This window comes from Ammospiza nelsoni, chromosome 4, assembly GCF_027579445.1.
Source record: "Ammospiza nelsoni isolate bAmmNel1 chromosome 4, bAmmNel1.pri, whole genome shotgun sequence".
Taxonomy (NCBI): domain Eukaryota; kingdom Metazoa; phylum Chordata; class Aves; order Passeriformes; family Passerellidae; genus Ammospiza; species Ammospiza nelsoni.
The window spans coordinates 69,439-87,741 of NC_080636.1; the positions used below are offsets into that span (position 1 = coordinate 69,439).

At 43.2% G+C, this 18,303-nt stretch overlaps 2 long non-coding RNA genes across 2 annotated transcripts; both read right to left on the minus strand.

Moving 5' to 3' along the window:
* Positions 1–6,776: 6,776 nt before the first annotated feature.
* LOC132072752 (uncharacterized) lies at positions 6,777–11,175 on the minus strand. Its single transcript, XR_009418377.1, has 7 exons — positions 10,651–11,175; positions 9,818–9,882; positions 9,136–9,199; positions 8,369–8,444; positions 7,943–8,251; positions 7,485–7,602; positions 6,777–6,890 (listed from the first exon to the last, which is right to left on the minus strand). It is a non-coding gene; the product is annotated as an uncharacterized LOC132072752 (long non-coding RNA).
* Positions 11,176–14,563: 3,388 nt separating this feature from the next.
* LOC132072754 (uncharacterized) lies at positions 14,564–18,051 on the minus strand. The gene is made up of 5 exons (XR_009418380.1): positions 17,998–18,051; positions 17,232–17,307; positions 16,855–17,114; positions 16,347–16,464; positions 14,564–14,828 (listed from the first exon to the last, which is right to left on the minus strand). It is a non-coding gene; the product is annotated as an uncharacterized LOC132072754 (long non-coding RNA).
* Positions 18,052–18,303: the final 252 nt, after the last annotated feature.

Consider the following 18,303-nt stretch of genomic DNA (forward strand, 5'->3'; position numbering starts at 1 on the left):
GCACCCGACTTATCTTTTAGATGATCGGTGAGGGGAATCCACGTTGCACCTGAAATGAGTCTGCCTCGGAGGGCTCCGTGATGGCCTGGGAGCCTCTCGGTCAGCTGCAATAAAGAAAACCAAAACCAAAGTGTGAGTCCAGAGTTATGTGGGCCAAACCCCTGCAAGTCAGCTACTTGCCCTCTCCTGAGTGTGCCTGGCTCCTTCAGGCTCCACCTTCATCCTGATTCCAAGGCTGTGGCCTTCATTAGGAGTGGCACCTGGATTAGAGAAAGGAAAAGTTAAATGGCATTCCTGAGAGTGCAGTGGATGACCTTGTGTGCTCTAAGACATGGCAATGCCTCTGCTAGGCTTCTGAAGAGCCTTGGGGGGGGGGGGCCCTCAAATAAACAAATAAAGACCCTTTCTCACCCTGCTGCCTGCAAACCCCCCCTCCCAAGAACTCCTAACTGGATACCTGATCACCCTCCCTCTCCCAGTCACCATCCTCAACTCACCTGAAGCCTCAATCTCAAACATCATCCTTGACACTGGGCAGATCTCTCTTGCGACATGATGAATCTGCTGAAAAATTGTTGTGCTTGAGAGCCGAGCAATAACAACCACTTCTCTCCACTGCTCACCTTGGCTGCTGGTATCCAGATTGACTTCCTAAAAGAAAGACAAAGAACAGAGCTGTAACACAGTCACCATACACACTTCTGCTGCAGAGACAATTGGGGCCTCACCTGCTCGGGGGAATCCCCTCACCCGGGATGGGGCCCTCTGGCACAGATTTAATCCATCTCAATCTGAAAAAAAAGTTAGGACAAGAGTCACACTGTTGCAGGATAACTGAAGAGCTCCAGATATCCTGTGTCCATCTACAAATCCCATCTAGAGTCCATCTACACCCCACATTACAAATTCCAAGGCTCCAAGACTTCTCCTATCGCACCAGGCTATGCGGCAGGGCAGAGCAGCCCCGTCCCAAATGTGTGCTGACACCCGTGACACAGGACAGGACGTGACAAACAATGGGGACAAGACACAGACACAAATCTCTTGGCAAGGAAAATGGCTGCAAGGACTGAGAGAATGCAAAAGGAGATGACCGAGCTGAGACCGATGGTGAGCTGATGAGGCTCAGAGAACCCTGGAGGAAGAAGATGATAACTGAATGATTAATTCCAAGGACAGCAAAGATGGATGCCTAGGAATCCTACGGTCAGAATGCTGCACCTAACCTCATATTATTGCAAGTCCTAATCCACCATAATGGATCCAGGTGGGGCACAGCTGTCCATACAGCTCAGAACAAGACCTGACAAGACACCTGACTGGATGCTTCCAAAGAGAGAAGAGAGTCTGATGCCTGTCTGAGCTCCCCAGTCTAAAGTTCTGTGGCCCGGGTGCCAGGCCAAGGAATGCAGAGATTACAGATGCTAACAATGATGCCAGGGGTACTGACAGGGCCCTCAAAGTCCTAAGGTAAAAGACAGGAGATACACAAACAACACACAATGCACAACAGACAAGTGACACGAGACACACCGGGACTGCTCTGCCCTGCTGCACATCTCAGCACTGTGATCAAATGTGAGACTTGGCTTTCATGGGGCCTAATGAGCCATTTAATGAACACCCCCCCCTCCAAACTGGACTCAAAACCCCCTCCCAGTAATTCCCAAACCAGCACCATGCCTTCATTCCCACTGTGGGTCACAGCCCTCTACTTATCTCTCAGACATCTGGGGATGCCAGTCTGTGTCAGGTGCAGAGAAAGGCCCCTCGTCAGCTGGGAAGGTCCTGCTGGCACCGGGCTGGTGTCTCTCAGACAGCTAGAGTAAAGAGAACCAAACATCAGTGCCTGATCTTGGCACCGCATCGGCCAAAACCCCACCACTCTGCTACTCACCGCGCTCCTAAGAAGGCCCGGCACCTCCTAACCCCGACCCTCTGCCACACGTGGAATGCATCTGCACCTGAAAGAAAGTTAGAACATATGTCAAACACCACCAGGGTAACTCACAAGCTGCAAACACCATATGTCAATCTAGGAACAGCATCTAGAGCCCAAGTACAGCCCACATTACAAATTTCCCCTCCCCAAGGCTTGTCCTATTGCAGCAGGCCATGCAGCAGGGCAGAATAGCTCCAGCACAAACGTGTGCACACACCCGTGACACAGAACGTGACAAACAGGGGGACATGAAACACGACACATCATGCTTGTGGTGAGGGTCTCGAGGGGAGAAGGCAAAAGGGACCCCAAAGACACACTAGGGAACACAGAACACTGGACAACAGGACACAGACCGGAGCTGTTCTGCACTGCCCGCCTCAAAGCTGCCATCAAAAGTAGAGCCTCTCCCTTTAGCTGTCCTAAGAGGCCCTTGGAGAAGATTGCTTTTCCTGCTGCTAATTTTCAAATCTGTCCCAAGAACTCCCAACCCACTATTCTCTCATCTCCAGGCCAAGGCCCCTGACTTATCTTTTGGATGATCAGTGAGGAGAATCCACGCTGCACCTGAAATGAGTCTGCCTTGGAGGGCCTCGTGATGGCCTGTGAGCCTCTCGGTCAGCTGCAATAAAGAAAACGAAAACCAAAGTGTGAGTCCAGAGTTATGTGGGCCAAATCCCTGCAAGGCAGCTACTTGCCCTCTCCTGAGTGTGCCTGGCTCCTTCAGGCTCCACCTTCATCCTGATTCCAAGGCGGTGGCCTTCATTAGGAGTGGCACCTGGGTTACAGAAAGGCAAAGTTAAATGGCATTCCTGTGAGTGCAGTGGATGACCTTGTGTGCTGTCAGACATGGCAATGCCTCTGCTAGGCTTCTGAACGGCCTTGGGGGGGGGCCCTCAAATAAACAAATAAACACCCTTTCTCACCCTGCTGCCTGCAAACCCCCTCCCAAGAACTCCTAACTGGATACCTGATCACCCTCCCTCTCCCAGTCACCATCCTCAACTCACCTGAAGCCTCAATCTCAAACATCATCTTGGACACTGGGCAGATCCCTCTTTTGATATGATAAATCTGCTGAGGGAAATATTGTGCTTGACACAGCTTGGAATTTCAGGGAGTTGTACTCCTCAATTAAAAAAAAAAAATCCCAAAAACAAACAATGAAAAAAAAATAAACAAACAAAACCCCACAAAAACAATAAAACCCTAAACACCTAACTCCCCACAGAAACAAAAAAAACCCACAGAAAACATCAAAAAATCCAAAAAACCCACGAAAACCAACCAAAAAACCCCCCCAAAAAAACCAAAAATTCTACCAAAAGAAATCCAACCAAAAAAACAACCAGAGCAAAACTAAAAATTACAAAAGCACCTTACCACTCCTAAACACAAAACCCAAAATCACAAACCTAAATACTCTCTGTATTCCATGCTGTTTTCTTCACAGAATCTTCCGAGCCTCTGTGCTTTAGATGCCCAGAAACACCTGCTGAAAAGATGCTGAGACGGGCTGAAAAAGCCTCTTCACTGAAATGAGGAGAGCTCTTAACCCAGCACATCCCAGAGAGGGAATGAAGCCCCTCAGCCACGGCTGGGGTTAATATACCCCTGATTGTGCCCGCCTCTCGTTCCCATGGCACCCAGGAAAAGGGAGGGGGCGAATCCCACCAAGCCCTCAGAGCAGCTGCCGCTGTTTGGCTCCTCTGACTCACATTCAAGGGCAGTAAAGGGCTTGTTGTAGAAGAAAACTCTTCAGAAAAGTAACAGTGCTTTCTTTTTTGCAACAACTACTTGGAGCAGAAGAACAGAAAACTGGCAAGATATAAAACTTTGTGGTAAGGTTACATAGCTAGATCAATTGGGTAATTGGGTAATTTGCTGTTACCTTACATAATTATTCTGTGTTTAATAAAAGCCATCTAATAAATTCACACCCAAAACTCCAGCAGCCCAGCTGGCCCTACCAAATCTCTATGTTTATGCATACAGTAAACAAAACCAAAATCCCAGTAATACCTATCAGAAGTCTGTGAAAGAAACCTCTTGAAATTGATCCTACCTCAAATACAAAACAACCCATGCAAAGTTAGCTTGACTCAAAAAACAATTTACACAGAGCTAATAACACCAAGAAATAAAACAACACACCATATACCACCAAAGAATATAATAGTGAAGAAAAAAGAAACCACTTTTTTTTTTTTTTTTTTTAATTTAAACTAACTTCTTTTATTAGCTAGAACAAAAGCTTTTGCCAGGACTGCAACAACTTCTTCTCCTCCTGAAATGTCCCTTCTCCTTCCCAAATTCCTTACAACTTCTGAGTTTACATCCAAGCAAAAAGCAAAATTTGTGCACTTGTGCGTTCGATGCTCCTGCCAGATTCTCTGTTTCCCTCCACATCTTCTTACACTTTCAGTCTTCACTCTGTCCTGCCGTGACGAGTTTGACGGACGAATTGCTAACGTTAAGAGAGGATTTCCCTGCCTCCCTCCCCAGAGCTGGTTTCCTTAGTGCATTTCACTCAATCCCAGGCCGGCAATGATGCACGCTCACCTCAAGCGTGCAAGGCTCACAGCTGCTCGGCTAAATGCGGCTGTAATCGGCTAAACTCGGCCATTGTCATCTGCATTCGGCTGGACTCGACCCTTCGGCACGGATCGCCTCGCTTCGGCCGAACTCGGAGCCGCTCTCTGCGCTCGGCGCGGTTCGGCTCGCTTCGGCCCAACTCGGAGCCGCTCTGTGCGCTCGGCGCGCCTCGGCTCGCTTCGGCCCAACTCGGAGCCGCTCTGTGCGCTCGGCGCGGCTCGGCTCGCTTCGGCCCAACTCGGAGCCGCTCTGTGCGCTCGGCGCGGCTCGGCTCGCTTCGGCCCAACTCGGAGCCGGTCTCTGCGCTCGGCGCGGCTCGGCTCGCTTCGGCCGAACTCGGAGCCGCTCTCTGCGCTCGGCGCGGCTCGGCTCCCTGACGGCGGGCAAGCGGCGCCGCCTCACGTTAAACTCGCCCGGCTCGGGGCTCTCCTGCTGCCGCGTCCCGCGGGCGGCCCGGCCATCGCACGGACACGACCGGGAGCGCGGGGTGGCACAGGAGCTCATTGGGCTGTGACCGCACTCGCGCTAATTAGCGCGCACGAGAGCAGCGGGCTCGGTTCGGCTGAGCTCGGCTCCGTTCAGGCAGCCTCGCAAGCCTGGCCTCGGTTCGCTCGAGGCCGTCAGGTTCCGCCGGTCTCGCCTTGGTTCGGCTGAGCTCGTTCCATTCGGCCGAAGGAGGCGTCGTTCGTGTTTTTACAAATATCTTTCTATATTGACTGTATATTTCTATATTTAGTTTTATACTTCTATAATACTTTCATTATTCCAAATAAAAACCCCATCTCTAACCAAATAAATAAAAAACCCCTTCTTTTAAAGGATATTGAAATGTTTTTATTTATACTTTGTATAATTATACATTCATATTTTAATTTATCGTTTCTTTGGATGTATTACATTAGTAATGATATATTATATATATAAAATTTTAAAATATATTTAAATTATTATTTAAATTATGTATAATATCTACTGCTACAACTAATTTTTTCTTATATTTTTAATTTTTATATTTATCTGTATGTATTTATTATATATTTCTAAACTTAGATTTCTACCTTTATATTATTTGTATTTATAATTTTTACAATCAAAACCCTTCATATTGACCAATAAAGAAAACCCACTTTATTTAAGTATTTTAAAAATATTTTCATGTTTATAATTTTCATATTTATATTTATAATTTGTTCAATATTACATGAGAACACACCTGCTCCTGCACCGCAGTGGGGCTCCTTCTCCTGGGGACCTTGGGGTGCCCCAACGGCATCAGAGCCCCGAGTCTTCACCCCCTTCTCCTCTATTTAGAAACTACACTGGAACTTTTTTCTGGAAATAAAGACATTACCTAAATCCTCTCCCCATGTCCTAGACAGATGGATATTCAGTTATTAGTTGGCTGGGCAGCAGTTTCTTAAATAGAATGATAAACAAGATGTGAACATTTCAGCTACAAGCAAATAGGCAAATCTGAACAAGGTACTGGTGGCCAACACCAACCACCGAAGTTATTTTGAAGCAATTTTTTAGACAATAAAATACTGATACCACAAAAATTAAGCAAAAAGCTAACTACTGGCTAAGAAAGAAGGAAAAATTAACTTTTGACAGCAACAACATTCCAACCACACAGGCTTTTTCCCGATGTCATACCTTATAACTACCTCTCTTGGGAATTCTCATCATGTATCCCAAAAGGAATAAATACCTTAGAGCGTCCTAAAGCAAAAAGTAGCACACATGAGCTCCTCACACTCCCAGGAGGCCTGCACAGCGTGCACTGAGTCTGCAACAAATTCTGCTCACTGAGGGTCTGCAAACAAAGGTTCAACTAATGGACTGAACTGATTTTAAAGGGAGGTTTTCTAAGCACAGAAGCACAACAAAGAACAAGCAGAAACAATTCTTAAATAAATCTGCAAGTTTTATTTAGCATATATGCGACTGATTTCCACGCTGTGGATTCTGACTTGGATTCATCTGTAGGTTCAGGAAGATGACAATGCACACTCTGCCCTCCCTGAGCCCCCCACAGCAGCTGAGCGCTGCTACGTGTGCTCAGATCATCAGGAGCTGGATTACACGTGCCTGCATGGACTGGAACTGCTCTGCTGCAGATTCAGGAGCTGATGGCAGAGAGGGGCTGGCCGAGGCGTTGTCCCAATTCCATTTCTGTGTGACGAGAAGCGGTTTGTTCCCAATGGGTGCAACAATCCCCAGCTCCCATCTGTGGTGAGTACCGATGGCACGCAAATGGCAGCCCGAGGAAATCGTGTTCTGGGCTCTAAGTGGTCGGGACAGGGTCTGATGTTTTGTTTTGTAATTGTATGATGATCAGTACAACAGGGCTCTGATGGATGACATGGCAACACAGAATTAAAAACCCCTCGATAGGATTACATCGACTTCTAGGAAAAGACAAAAGCTTAGGACCCTTCTGAAATCTACTTTTAATCCAAAGCACGGGGCTTGTCAGCATGCTGCACCTTCCAGCTTTTCAAAGCAGCTTACCTCTGAAGACCAGGAAACATTGATTTCTACAGAAAGAGTGGGCAACCCCCAGGCTAACCTCAGCACCACTGTTTAATAGGGGACCTGCCAGCGTGCCAGTCCAGCTTCAAGTGTGCTTTACTTCAGTCTAACATCCCCTCAAAATTCTTCTCACATCTTCCAACCCTGAAATCTTATTTTCCCCTAAAGCTTCTCTCCATTAGCAATTTCCAAGTAACATGGTATTTTTACAACATTCAAAAATGTCATGCTGGACTGTGCTACAGAGTAATCTGCAAATACAAGCTTAGCAAAGTTTGAATTGCCTTGTCCAGAGAAAAAACCTACAAGTGAACACCTACACCTGCCTACAAAGAGCTAACAAGCCCCTGGCAGCTGCCAGCATCAAAGCACAGCGGATGTTTCTAATACAGGGTAAGGATAACAATATCACCTTCTGTTCTCTCCAGCTTCTTTTCCCTGCAGTCGTATTTTGCTTCTTATGATGTTTTTAGTCTCTGCATCTTCTTGGACAGCACCGAGCCCGACGACAAGGATACGAGAGTCTTTCCCTGCCGTAGGGAGAGAACCAGGAAAACAGTTAAAATAAGAACAGGGCAGTTTGAAATTCATACTTGCAACGAGAAGCAGCGCCTAACCAACAGAACAAAGGTAAACAAAGCATGATACCTCCCTGGGGACAGAAGACTTATGAACTCTCCAGGATTTACAATTCCAGCGACCAACCCCTTCAGGACAGCAGCCAAGTGTCCCATGGGGTGGTGCTGCACCAAAGAACCATCTGAGAGGTTCCAAAGAGTGAAATGCACAATATTTTGCAAAGACAAAAAATCTTGCAAAATAACAAAAATGCAATAGATGTAAACTACAGGGCAAGAGTACAAGTGTTACTTTTGGGAGCTGGAACCGTCCAGGTGAGCACCTGATAACTGGATCCTCACCAGAGTTTGAACCCTTCAGGACACAGAAGGGTTTTCCCCAGGAATTTCACAGACTGAGTTTGGATAGAAGCGCGCTCGCCGGATCCTCAGAAACGTCGCCCATTCTCCAGGTGTCTGGAGAGAACTGCAAATGGCTCTCACGTAGTTTGAGCTAGTTCTGTAAGGTCTCGGGGGAATTTCACCAGATGCAACCAAATTGGGCAACTCCCAGTGGGACAGAAGGAACCCAAAGCTTGGGTGAGCAGAGCCGCAGCAAATACTGAGGAAACAAACAAAACAGCATCAAAAATAATAAACCATCCTTCTTTTTTCTCTTGCTTTTGTTTTTTTCTTATTCATATCAGCACAGCAATTAAAGAGAAGGCGAAAAACTCACCATTACTGAACATTTCATCACCTGTAAGCTGAGCATCCTTAGCATAGAGGACTCCAAAGTTAAAATTCACCGATCCCTGGGAAATAAAACCAAATATCGTATGATAAACAGTCAAACAGCAGACATAAAAATTTGTTTCCTCTAAGGACTTTCAGGTACGTATGTATCTTTGCATTACACATGAGAACATACACTTTATACCATCACCTAATACATAATAATTTACCTTTAAATTTTGATAGTATAGCATGAATTTTTAACTTAAACTGGTGATCTATTATTATTAAGTTGGTGCCTAAAGTTATTTCTGCTGTCACGTTCAAAAAAACATCAATTTTTTTTAACTGTAATGAGCAATTGATTTCAAAGTCATCACAAGCCCACCAAAACACAAAGCAGTATTCACTGGATGGGTCTGTGAGCTAGAAGTAGTTAGGCTTCTACTTCCCTCTTGTTCTTCCAGAACCAATAAATCCTGTCAACAAAACCAGGATCTTTAGCCCACTGCTGTGAAAGATTCTACAAGGATGATGATTGGATTTGTGTTTAGAAGTTTTCATTTGAAATGGCCAGTCCAATGGATAAAGACAGTTCAAGTAGTATTACATTACTATTATTATTATTTCTATTATTATTTTTACTATTACTACTACTATTATTATCACCTGCTACTGGAAGAAACAAACCAGTAGTACCTATACTTAATTACTTTTACCTCCAGAAAATAATAAAGAAAAAGAACCAAACCAAAAAAAGTCACTTCCTACCTTTTATATCAAGGGATGAAAAATTTCTCTTGGGCTCTTCTCCAATTTATCAAGACTCACAGCACTGAAAGGCAAACAAAACAGTGCTTTATAGAAGGGCAAGTGCACGTTTCAAGGCTGAGCCACCAACTGATTGCAGTGACAGCAGTTACAACATGAATCGTTCCCAGAGCCTCTGTTCAATGGAACGTTCAGTGGAACTGCCATTTCTTTCCCAAAACACCAACTTCCAACACTTCCTAAACGTATTTGGTATTTTACAACAACAGAAGTTAGTGAGACTCTGTGTGGAGGTCAGGTTTAAATTTATTTCCTTCTAAAGCACAGAGCTCTGTTCCATCACCCTTCACTTCGGCTCTACACTGAATCGTGGTGAGCATTTGAGAAGGGCTCAATAACCAATTCTATTTCTCTCTTTTTCTACTTCTCTCTATTCCTAAATCATTCCAGACAAGTCCAATGAAAAACGACAAGTTCAGCATCAAAGTCACACTTTTTCCCTTTGTCTGGTCAAGAACAGGCTCTAAATCCACTTATTGCTGCCTTCAACGATTAGGACTTGCAAAACCATTTTTACATGTTTTACAGCTTTATCATAAAACCCACAGAACGCAAGCTCTCAATTACAGGAAAAGGTACACAGGCAAATATCTAAAGGGATCACTTATTAGTAAATACATACCTTGATAGAGATCGCACTGAGAACGTTTCTGTGGGACTCTAAGGGACGCATGTTTTCTGAGCACCCTATAAACAAGAAAAGCTAGGATATATTACAGGACATCCCCACTTTTTCTACATATTCAAATAGGATTTTTAATAAAAACAATTCAGTTAAAAAAGAAGGAAGAAAACCAAGCTAATTTTACTCAGCTGTATTTACTGCCGATTTAGAGAAAAATGCCGGGCAGCGTCGGCCGTTGCGGCACACGTCGCGCCGGCAGCAGGGCCTGCCGGGAGTTGGAGTCTCGGGCTGGTAGCCACTCATGTGCCGCGATAGCCGTTGCGTCACACGCCGCGCCGGCAGCAGGGCCTGCCGGGAGTTGTAGTCTCGGGCTGACAGCCACGGCTCCGTGCCCCGCCACTGGGAGCTGCAGTCCCTCCCGGGCATCAAACGGCTCCTTCGCCCCAGGGCGGGGAAGGACCCGAGGCAGCACCGCTCCTCCCGGATGCCCTCTCTTTTGTCCCTCCAACTCTTTTTCTTTTTTTAACTCTGTTTTTCACTCTTTTCCTTTTCCCTTTCCTTTCCTCTCCTCTCCTCTCCTTTTTTCCATTTTTTTCCTTTTTTTTCTTTCCCTTTCCTTTTCTTGTATTTCTAATCTTGGTTTGCCTTTCTAGCTCTAGAATAAAAAAGCAGCAGTAATAACTTTCAGGCTACCTGGGAGTAAAAAAACCCCAAAACTAAAAAGATTTAAAGAAAACTATTTATTCCCTGGGAGCCTGAAATTTTCTACTGCTGCACATGACACAGAGCTTTTTATTCCTTCGCATATATAGTTGATATTTGATACTCACTTTATACACCGCCCCCTGCCGTCTGCACCGTTGCTCTGCAGGCAGAGCGCTGCGGCGTCGTTCGGTTCTGTTTAATTAAACTCGGCTAAATTAGGCTTGGTTCGGCTTAGGTCTAAAATCGTTTCGGTTCGGCTTTTCGTCTAAATTCGGCTTTTCCGGCTCTTCGGCTGAACTCGGCCCGGTTGGGCTAAAGTCGGTCATATTCGGCTCTTTGTCTAAATGCGGCCAATGCCGGCTACACTCGGCTATCGGTTACACTCGGCTACACTCGGCTATCGGTTTCACTCGGCCACACTCGTCTCTTCGTCTCAACTCGGCTGTTTTCGGCCGCACTGGGCTCTTCGGTTAAACTCGGCTGTTGTCGGCCACACTCGGCTCTTCGGTGAAACTCGGCTGTTGTCGGCTACACTCGGCTCTTCGGTTAAACTCGGCTGTTGTCGGCCCGGCTCGGCTCTTCGGCTCAAGTCGGCTGTTTTCGCCCACACTCGACTCTTCGGTGAAACTCGGCTGTTTTCGCCCACACTCGGCTCTTCGGAACAATTCGGCCCGGCTCGGCTCCCTCAGGGCGGGAAAGCGGCTGTCAGAGGACCCCGGCACAGCGAGGCGTTTACCCACATGCCTGTCACAAACCCGCCGAAATACGCCCGCCCGCGGCGCCGCTGAGACCACAGCATGTGTCGGGTACACATGAAACGCCACAGAAAATACCACCGGGGCCGCGCCGGGGTCGGTATTCCATGCAGGCAGTCCAGTGACACCCACCCCGGTCCTCCACTTCCCCGCCCTTTTCGCCGCCCTGTTGAGAAGGTCAATTAAAAGTCCGCGACACCCGCGACGCGCCACTCCCAAGGTGGCGGCCTCTCGGCGCAGGGCTGCAGTACCGCGCTCTGCCCACAAGGCGGCAGCACTGCCGCCCGCCCCAGCCGGGGGCGCAGCGCGCCTCGGGGCTGCGGGCAGCGAAGGCGGCAAAAAACAACAGGGGCGACCCCCGACAAACACTGCTCGGAAATAAATGCCCCAAAACAACCGGGAAGAGGGAAAAAAACCCGTCTGCCTCTAATCTAATAGGATAAAAGACAAAACAAAACAAAACAAAACACAAAAAGAAAAAACAGAAAACAAAAAACAAAACCAAACCAATTTCTTTTAAGAAATATTTAAACATTTTTTTAAATATTTTTTCATATTAATAGTCACATTTCTATTTACAATGTATATTGATATACACTGTCCATTTATACATTTCTTTTTATAAATACATTTCTATTCCATATTGCATATATCCCTACAACTTAAATTTATTTGTATATTTTTATAAATATTTTTACATAGTAAGTATATATTTCTGTTACAATTTTTACTTCTGTAACACTTGGATTATTTAAAATCAAACCTTTGCCTCCATCCACATTAAAGCCAAAAAGAACCCCTTTCTTCAAAACTGTACTTAAATATTTTTTAAAATTCTATTTTTCAGGTTCATATTCACATTTACATTTAAAATGTATACTTATGTATACTGTTATTTGAATTCTTCATTACATCTCTTCCTATTATTTGTATTTATTTATATTTTGTGTTTATATATATATTTATATCTTGATTGTATATCTCAATATTTAGAAATATATAACAATAATATCTACATTCATATTATTTAAAAAAAACCCTGCCTCTAACACAATAAGAATAAAAAAACCCCCACCCTTTGTTTTAAACAATATTTAAATAGATTTTATCCTCATGTTCAATTTTTATATTCATATTTGCATTTATAATGTATATTAATGTATATTGCTTACTTATACATTTATCTTTACCAATGTCAATCTATAAGTAAGTTTATATTCTATATTACATCCGATGCGAGTAGGTATTTATATTTTTTATATATTTTTATTCATATTTTTTATATTGATTAAATATTTCTGCGTCAACATTTTTACTTCTGGAACACTTATAATATTCAAACTAAAAACCCTGCCTCTACTTAAATGAAAGCCAAAACATTCCCTTTCTCTTAAACTATATTTACATATTTTCATATTTATATTCCCATTTATAATTTATATTGCCACATAATGTTATTTATATTCTATACTACACCTCCTCATATTACTTACATATATTTATATTTAAATTTATAGTCATAGTTTAGCAATTTCTCTTTATATATTTATTATATATTTCTATCTTAAGATCCACATTTCTATATTACTTATATTATTTAAAATAAAACTCCTGCCTCTAACCAAATAAAAACCAAGGACAGCCCTTTATTTGAACCAGATTTAAAATGCAGGAAGTAAATTTATTTTTCAAAATTATAATGATATTTATATAGATATTTTTATTTATTTTATTCATAGATATTATATATATTAGAGAGAATACCTTCTAATAGAATCATAGATATAAAGTTTCTGTATTGTATATATTTTTACTTATATTTAAATTAAATATGTATTGATATTTGTATTTCTATATATATTTGCATATCTGAATTTATATTTCATTTCTATCATTTATTTAAAAACCCCAGCCTATAACCTAATAAAACCCCCCAATTTACTTTTACTCTATTTAAATATTTTTATATTTACAATCTATATTTATATATCTTTGTGTATATATATATATATATATATATATATATATATATATATATATATATAAAATAGACTATCATTTACCGATATGATATGTTCCAATTATATACCATGTATTATAGTTTTATGTATGTATCTGTTATCTATATTTATGTTTACCACTCTAATTTTAGATTTATTTTTAAATTCATATTTATTGCTATTTTCATCTCTATATTAAACCATACAAGTTCACTAACCCGACACACCGGAGCCACAACGATACCGTACCTTTGTCAGCGCCGGCACGCAGCACACGCCCGTCCCGTCGCAGCACATCAAAACAAAACCTATTTCTATCACTAACGGAACAAACATCCCACAACGTCACTGAACCCCAATAAAAACTCAAATAAACCTAACTGTAAATCAATTTTAAATCCCACTATAAAGTAGCCCAAAACCTCTGCACATGCTCATCATAAACTTCCTCCTAAACCAGTATCTCAAAAACCCCAAAAAAACTCAAATACACCTTGAAAATGACACAACTGCTAATAACAACAAACACCCATTAAAAATTAAATCAAACCAACTCACTAGACTCAAAACTGTACAACTGACCCTGAACATTACTAAAAAAAGTCCCCAAAGCTCTACCTTTATGCTAATGCACAAATAACAACCTATCATCTATACAAGTTATTTGAAAAAATTAAAAAAAATAATTAAAACCATGAAAATAAAAAATCTAAACTATTAAAATACTAAAAAATATCACTGCCTAAATTAAAAAACGTATTGCCTATAAAAATCCACCATATAAATGCCCCGTCCCAAAAAATAAAAAAAAACTATCGAACCAGAAAGAAATCAGAACTTGGGAACACCAAAACCAGAGCGTTCAAGAAGTCACACCACATCCCTTATCATACACCAACTACAAACAACAGAAAACAATACAATGAATTCTTAAAAACCACCTTAAGACCACTACATTGAAAAACATTTCAAAAATTAAAAACTGCATCTAACAAAAGCCATCTAATAAATTCACACCCAAAACTCCAGCAGCCCAGCTGGCCCTACCAAAGCTCTATGTTTATACATACAGTAAACAAAACCAAAATCCCGGTAATACCCATCAGAAATCTATGAAAGAATCCTATTGAAATTAATCCTGCCTCAAATACAAACCAACCCATCCAGAAAGTCAGCTTCACTCAAAAAACAATTTACACAGAGTTAATAATACCAAGAAATAAAACAACACACCATATACCACCAATGAATATAATAGTGAAGGAAAAAAAAAAACCGCTACATTTTTTTCTTTTTGTTTTTTAAGCTAACTTCTTTTATTAGCTAGAAGAAAAGATTTTGCCAGGACTGCAACAACAACAACTTCTTTTTCTTCTTCTCCTTCTGAAATGTCCCTTCTCACTCCCAAATTCCTTTCAACTCCTGAGTTTACATCCAAGCAAAAAGCAAAATTCGTGCACTCGTGCGTTCGCTGCTCCTGTCAGATTCTCTCTTTCCCTCCACATCTTCTTACACTTTCAGTCCTCACGCTGTCCCGCCGTGATGAGTCTGACAGAAGAATTGGCACAAGTTAACAGAGCATTTCCCTCCCTCCCTCCCTGCCTCTGCTTTCCTCAGCGCATTTCAATCCATCCCAGGCCTGCAACGATGCACGCTCACCCCAAAGCTCACAGCAAGCACGCAGCAGCTCAGGCTCTCTCGGCTCCGGGGCTCTGTGCCTTGGATACCCGAGGAAACTTCTGATGAGCCTCCGCTCCAATAAACTGGAATGCAAACTCACCTCCATCTCAGAGCCTCAGTGACCTCGCCCAGCCCCTTCATGACTTGCAGGCACAAGGATGCAAAGCAGCTTTTTGTCTTTTCTCTTGAGTGCCAACGGGTCAAATATGTCGGCTTTGACATCACTGATTACCCTCTCTTTGAAGTCTCCCAAGGACACTTTTAAAGAAAAGACAGAAGACTGCTGGTACATCCACGTGGGATCAGGAGGAAAGCAGCAAGGATCCGAGGCCAGCGGCGCGGCCGGGCAGTGCCACGTCCCTGCCACCCTGTGACGAGGCACACGGCTGCAGAGCCCCAGAGCCCGCAGGCCCTGCAGCTGCCACACGGATGGACCTGGTTCCCTCCCCGGGTGCCCAGGGGGAAACCTGAGGGCAGGCGTCCTCCCCGAGGGTGCACCCGGAGCCCCGGGCAGGGATGGAGTCGCCGGCTGCTCTCTGGGGACGAGACCCTCCCTGCAGGCGATGCTGCCTCGTCCTCTCCCTCCCCGTGGGACAGGGACCTCCAGGCTCTGCGACCAGCCTCCTTCCGTCAGCATCCAGGTGCTGTGTCACAGCCACAGGGGTCAATTCGTGGTGAGTACCGATGGCACGCAAATGGCAGCCCGAGGAAATCGTCTTCTGGGCTCTAAGTGGTTGGGACAGGGTCTGATTTTCTGTTCTGTACTTGTATGATGATTACTACAACAGGGCCCTGATGGATGACGTGGCAACACAGAATTAAAAACCCCTCGATAGGATTACATCGACTTCTAGGAAAAGACAAAAGCTTAGGACCCTTCTGAAATCTACTTTTAATCCAAAGCACGGGGCTTGTCAGCATGCTGCACCTTCCAGCTTTTCAAAGCAGCTTACCTCTGAAGACCAGGAAACATTGATTTCTACAGAAACAGTGGGCAACCCCCAGGCTAACCTCAGCACTACTGTTTAATAGGGGACCTGCCAGCGTGCCAGTCCAGCTTCAAGTGTGCTTTACTTCAGTCTAACATCCCCTCAAAATTCTTCTCACATCTTCCAACCCTGAAATCTTATTTTCCCCTAAAGCTTCTCTTCATTAGCAATTTCCAAGTAACATGGTATTTTTACAACATTCAAAAATGTCATGCTGGACTGTGCTACAGAGTAATCTGCAAATACAAGCTTAGCAAAGTTTGAATTGCCTTGTCCAGAGAAAAAACCTACAAGTGAACACCTACACCTGCCTACAAAGAGCTAACAAGCCCCTGGCAGCTGCCAGCATCAAAGCACAGCGGATGTTTCTAATACAGGGTAAGGATAACAATATCACCTTCTGTTCTCTCCAGCTTCTTTTCCCTGCAGTCATATTTTGCTTCTTATGATTTTTGTATTCTCTGGATCTTCTTGGACAGCACCGAGCCCGACGACAAGGAGACGAGAGTCTTTCCCTGCCGTGCGGAGAGAACCAGGAAAACAGTTAAAATAAGAACAGGGCAGTTTGAAATTCATACTTGCAACGAGAAGCAGCGCCTAACCAACAGAACAAAAGTAAACAAAGCATGGTACCTCCCTGGGGACAGAAGACTTATGAACTCTCCAGGATTTACAATTCCAGCGACCAACCCCTTCAGGACGGCAGCCAAGTGTCCCATGAGGTGGTGCTGCACCAAAGAACGATCTGAGAGGTTCCAAAGAGTGAAATGCACAATATTTTGCAAAGACAAAAAATCTTGCAAAATAACAAAAATACAATAGATGTAAACTACAGGGTAAGAGTACAAGTATTCACTTTAAGAGCTGGAACCATCCAGGTGAGCACCTGATAACTGGATCCTCACCAGAGTTTGAGCCCTTCAGGACACAGAAGGGTTTTCCCCAGGAATTTCACAGACTGAGTTTTGACAGAAGCGCGCTCACCGGATCCTCAGAAACGTCGCCCATTCTCCAGGTGTCTGGAGAGAACTGCAAATGGCTCTCACGCAGTTTGAGCTAGTTCTGTAAGGTCTCAGGGGGAATTTCACCAGATGCAACCAAATTGGGCAACTCCCAGTGGGACAGAAGGAACCCAAAGCTTGGGTAAGCAGAGCTGCAGCAAATACTGAGGAAACAAACATAACAGCGTAAAAAATATTAAACCATCCTTCTTTTTTCTCTTGCTTTTGTTTTTTTCTTATTCAGATCAGCACAGCAATTAAAGAGAAGGTGAAAAACTCACCATTACTGAACATTTCATCACCTGTAAGCTGAGCATCCTTAGCATAGAGGACTCCAAAGTTAAAATTCACCGATCCCTGGGAAATAAAACCAAATATCGTATGATAAACAGTCAAACAGCAGACATAAAAATTTGTTTCCTCTAAGGACTTTCAGGTACGTATGTATCTTTGCATTACACATGAGAACATACACTTTATACCATCACCTAATACATAATAATTTACCTTTAAATTTTGATAGTATAGCATGAATTTTTAACTTAAACTGGTGATCTATTATTATTAAGTTGGTGCCTAAAGTTATTTCTGCTGTCACGTTCAAAAAAACATCAATTTTTTTTACTGTAATGAGCAATTGATTTCAAAGTCATCACAAGCCCACCAAAACACAAAGCTCTGTTCACTGGGCGGCTCTGTGAGCTAGAAGTAGTTAGGCTTCTACTTCCCTCTTGTTCTTCCAGAACCAATAAATCCTGTCAACAAAACCAGGATCTTTAGCCCACTGCTGTGAAAGATTCTACAAGGATGATGGTTTGATTTGTGTTTAGAAGTTTTGATTTGAAATGGCCAGGTCAATGGATAAAGACAGTTTAAGTAGTATTACATTACTATTATTATTATGTCTATTATTATTTTTACTATTACTACTACTATTATTATCACCTGCTACTGGAAGAAACAAACCAGTAGTACCTATACTTAATTACTTTTATTTCCAGAAAATAATAAAGAAAAAGAACCAAACCAAAAAAAGTCACTTCCTACCTTTTATATCAAGGGATGAAAAATTTCTCTTGGGCTCTTCTCCAATTTAACAAGACTCACAGCACTGAAAGGCAAACAAAACAGTGCTTTATAGAAGGGCAAGTGCACATTTCAAGGCTGAGCCACCAACTGATTGCAGTGACAGCAGTTACAACACGAATCGTTCCCAGAGCCTCTGTTCAATGGAATGTTCTGTGGAACTGCCATTTCTTTCCCAAAATACTAACTTCCAACACTTCCTAAACGTATTTTGTGTTTTAAAACAACAGTAGTTAGTGAGACTCTGTGTGGAGGTCAGGTTTAAAT